The sequence below is a fragment of the Otolemur garnettii genome, unplaced genomic scaffold, assembly GCF_000181295.1.
Source record: "Otolemur garnettii isolate 467f Iridium unplaced genomic scaffold, OtoGar3 scaffold00016, whole genome shotgun sequence".
Taxonomy (NCBI): Eukaryota; Metazoa; Chordata; class Mammalia; order Primates; family Galagidae; genus Otolemur; species Otolemur garnettii.
Genome location: NW_003852411.1, coordinates 17,354,412 through 17,359,557, shown reverse-complemented (window position 1 = coordinate 17,359,557; position 5,146 = coordinate 17,354,412). Strand labels below are relative to the sequence as shown.

General features: G+C 32.8%; 1 protein-coding gene across 3 annotated transcripts in view; it reads right to left on the bottom strand.

Moving 5' to 3' along the window:
* The window catches only part of COP1 (COP1, E3 ubiquitin ligase), a 228,848-nt gene that overhangs the window by 116,187 nt on the left and 107,515 nt on the right, over positions 1–5,146 (bottom strand). The gene's annotated exons all lie outside the window — the stretch shown is intronic.

Genomic DNA, 5,146 nt, shown 5'->3' with positions numbered 1-5,146 from the left:
CTAGAATTGAATTTTTACACTGCAGACCACACAACATATTTATTTGTTTCTGAGAATTTAGTCTTTTGCCATTCCACAAATATTTAGTTGTCCCTTGAGTGGACCTTGGGTGGTTCTCGATGATAACCTCTGAATTATACTCCCTATGTATGTGCAACATTGTCACATGACTGCATACTAACAGTATGGTAATCAGAGAACACAGTAGTCCCACATGTATGGCTGCATACTGGGGAGGCCAACTGGAGCAGGGCTTCAGGAGGTGGGGGAGATGGAGGTGAGGCAGAAGTGCTGACTGACAACAAAAACAATGAGAAGAGGTTTCACAGTGCACAGGCATGCCACTAACCTGCCTGCCTAATCTATCAGTTCTATATGTTTCACAAGGCCATAGGCTCAAAACTAGCAAGTTAAATATAACTCACATAGCAGTTAATGTGTTAATAAAGAAGAAAATACAAGACGGGATGAATTCACAATGGTCAGGGCCATTAATCAACATTACAAGAGAGCTTTAATACTGATTACATTTTAGCTTGGGTATAGTTATCACATAATTACAATTTACTGTTATAAATATTAGGTCACTATTATAAAATAAACCACTTCACAAGCTGAAGTCTTTCAAAACACTTCTTAACAGTAGTATGTAAGTATATGTTCTTAACAGTAGTAAACAAATTAGGTGATAATGTTACCCTGTTTCTTCAAGCTAAATTGTTTCATAAACTATTCTTATATTTTTCCATGAAAGCACTAAAAGAAGATGGTGAGTTCTCCTGAACCGAAGTATCACATCTGGCCTGTTTATGGTTATACACTTTGCCTAGCCCACATTAAGTTGTAAACGACTTTTTGTTAAATAAATTATGTAATTAAATTACCTAAAATCCTGTTATATTTTTAAATTTTACTCAGTCCAGTGCATAAGGAAAACTCACATTGTCAACATACAGGAAGAGAAATGAATGTGAGATTTTTGTCTTATTCATTACTGAGTTAAATAGCTGGTAGAGTATAATAAAAGGTTTCTTGAAATAGTCTCTATAGCTAATGACTTAAATTTCAAGCTTAATTTTCATATACATAAATACTTAGTACTGCCAATGAAAAGCCTCCAAAGTTTTAGTAATATTTGTTAAGTTAAAACTTTCCAAATTCTTGATCTGCATCAAAAACATCTTATTAAGGTTTATTCATTCTAGGAAATTTGAACACCAACTAGTAATTTGATGATACCAAGGACTACTGCTATTGTCTTAGATGGGATATAGTGATGTGGTTTTTTACAATGTCCATTTCAAGAGATGGAGATTCTTAACTATGTAAGGGTTAAATGACACAGGATCTGGAATTTGGTTTATAACATTAAATCAAAAAAATCCAAAATAAGAATGAAAAGGCTAAAGTATATCAAATCCGAATCACTGCTAAATCTAGGTGATGGTTATGGGAAGAACTGTTAGTCCATTTTCTCTATTTGTGTGTACTAGAAATTTTTATTAAACATTTTAAAATAATGATCATCCAGCTGATGGCAAAATAAAAATAATATAAATCAAGCTGGGACTTGTCAAGCATGTACCTGTAGTCCCAGCTATTTGGGAGGCTGAGATGGGAGAACTGCTTGAGCCTAGACAACACAGTGAGACTGTATTTCTTAAAAAAATAATACACACACATATATATGTATACACACACACATATATACATATACTGTACGTATATATAACAATGGGTCAAAGAAAAAAATCAAAATGTAAATTATAAATATTTTGATAGACACCTTAAAACATGCTGTATATGATAAATACATGTAATTTTGTTAATTAAAAATATTTAATAAAAAGAACAGCTAAAAAATTTTGAACTGAATGAAAATGAAAAAATATCACAACAGTGTTTGTATGATGCAGCTAATCTAGGCTTACAGGTAAATTTATATATAGCACAGAATGCCTGTATTAAAAAAGATGTCAACTAAATGGCCTCAGTTTATACCTTAAAAGATTAGCAAGTAAGAGTGAATGAAATTCAAAGAAAGCAGAGAAAGGAAATAATAAAGAGCAAAAATCAATGAAACAGAAAAGAGAAAAATATAGAGTTTCAATAAAACCAAGAGTTGGTGCTTTGAAAGAATCAATAAAAGTGATAAATTTTTAAGCTAGACTATTTAAGGAAAAAGTAAAGGAAAAAAAATTAGGGATGAAACAAAGAACATCATCATAGAATCTAAAGATATTAAAAGAATAATAAGGCAATATTATGAACTATGTGCAAATAAAATCAACAACCCAGATGACTTGGACAAATTTCTTAAAATTCAACATCTGATAATGCTAAATGAAGAAATGGCTAATCTGAATAACCCTAAATGTCTTAAGGAAATTGAATTTGTAGTTAAAAATTCCCTGAGAAGCTTCACTGGAGAATTATACAAAATATTTAAGGAAGAAATAACACCAAGTCTGTACAAATTCTTCTAGAAAACTGCAGACAAGGGAATACTTGAGAGAGCATACCTTGCTACCAAAACCAGAAACAGATATAATAACAAAACAAACTACTATTTCAGTACTTGATATTGCTCTATTCAAAATTTTCAAATCCAGCTGAGTTTTGGAAGGTATTGTGCTTCCAGATAGTGATCCAACTCCTCTACATTTTCATATTTCTGGAATTAAAGTTTTTTTGCAGTAACTGTTGAGAAACTTTGGTATTTCTGTGGCATCTGTTGTTATTTCCCCTTTATCATTTCTGACTATAGTTATTAGAGATTTTATTTTTCTGTTTCTGGTTAGTCTACAAAAGGGTTTTACCAATTTTATTAGTCTTTTCAAAGAACCAACTTTTTGTTTTGCTCATCTTCCAAATTCTTTTGTTTTCAATTTCATTTAATTCTACTCTAATTTTGGTTATTTCTTTTCTTCTGCTGAGTTTGGAATTAGACTGTTGTTCTTTTCCAGTTTCTTGAGATGGCCTATTAGATTGCTGACTTGCCTTCTTTCTGTTTTCTTGATGAAGGCATCTAATACCACAAATTTCCCTCTAAGGACTGCTTTTGCAATATTCCACAGGTTTTGAAAGTTTGTGGCTTTGTTATCACTGAATTCCAGAAATCTAATGATCTTGTTTTTGATCTTGTCTATGACCGAGCTATTATTCAGCATAAGGTTATTTAGTTTTAATGATTTTATTTGAGTATGAAGTATTTCTATTGCTGTTGAGTTCAACTTTTATTCCATGATGGTCTGAGAAGATACAGGGGACAAATTTCTATTCTTTTGAATCTGTTGAGGTTAGTCTTGAGTCCTAAGATATCATCAATTTTAGAAAATGACCCATGGGCTGATGAGAAGAATGGGTATTCAATTCTCTTAGGATAAAATGTTCTATAAATGTCTGTTAAGTCCATTTGGTCTACGGTGTTAAGTCCATTATTTCTTTGTTTTGTATATGCCAATAATTGTCAAGTTGAGAATAAAACCAAAGATTCTATTCCTTTTGTAATAGCATCAAAGTAGATGAAATACCTGGGATTATATCTAATAAAAGATGTGAAAGACCTCTATAAAGAGAATTATGAAACTTTGAGAAAGGAAATAGCAGATGTCAACAAATGGAAGAACCTATCATGTTCATGGCTGGGAAGAACAAACATAATATAAAATGTCATATTACCCAAAGCAATCTATAGATTCAATGCAATCCCCATCAAATCACAAATGTGATATTTTAAAGAACTTAAAAAAACTGTACTTCCATTTATACAGAACCAGAAAAAACCCAAATAGCAAATACAGTTCTTAGAAATAAAAACAAATCTGGAGGCATCACGTTGCCAGATTTCAGGTTATACTACAAGGCTATAGTGATCAAAACAGCATGGTACTGGCACAAAAATAGAGATAAGGATCTTTGGAATAGAAAATCTAGAGATGAACCTAGCCATTATCATCATTTAATCTTTGGTAAGCCTACCAAAAACTTACAATGGGTAAAAGAATCCTTATTTAACAAATGGTGCTGGGGGAACAGGTTATTACCATGTAGAAAACTGGAACTGTGCCCATACCTTCCACCACTGACAAAAATTGATTCTTGTTGAATAAAAGATTTAAATTTAAGACATGAAACAATAAAAATTCTAGAAGAGAGTGTGAGGAAAACATGTGAAGATATTGGCCTACGAAAAATCTTTATGAAGAAGACCTCTTCCTCCCCTCCAGGAAATGCAGCAACACCAAAAGTAAATAACTGGGGTTTGATCAAGCTAAAAAGCTTTTGCACAGCTAAGGGTACCACAAACAAAGCAAACAGACAGCTTCTGGAATGGGAGAAGATTTTTGCATGTTATCAATCTGACATAGGCCTGATAACTAACTATAGAAAACTCAAATTAAACAGTAAGAAAAGTACAAACAACCCCCTCTATAATTGGGAAAGAGGTGTGAACAGAAATTTCTCTGAGAAAGACAGATGAATGGCCAACAAACACATGAAAAAATGCTCATATTTTTAATCATTAGAGAAATGCAAATCAAAACCATTCTAAGATATCACCTAACCCCAGAAAGAGTAGCCCAAATCACAAAGTCCCAAAACACCAAATACTGGTGTGGATGTGGAGAGAAGGGAACACTTCTATACTGCTGGTGGGATTGCAAACACAGCTTTTTTGGAAAGAAGTATGGAGAATCCTCAAAGATCTAAAAGTAGACCTTCCATTTGATCCTGCAATCTCATTACCCAGAAGAACAAAAATCATTCTATCACAAAGACATATGCACAATAATGTTTACTGCAGCTGAATTCATAATTGCCAAGTCATGGAAGCAACCCAAATGCCCATCAACCCATGAATGGATCAACAAACTGAGGTATATGTATACCATGGAATATACTATTCAGCCATTAAAAAAGATGGAGACTTTACATCTTTTACATTTACCTGGATGGAGCTGAAATAAATTCTTCTTAGTAAAGTATTTCAATAATGGAAAAATAAACATCCAATGTACTCCATACTAATACAAAATCAATATGTAAGCAATGACATGCTTATAAGAACAATAAAACAATAGTATGGGGGAGGTGGGAGGCAAGAGGGGGAGGATGATTGCCAGCAGAAAGGAGGACATGAGGC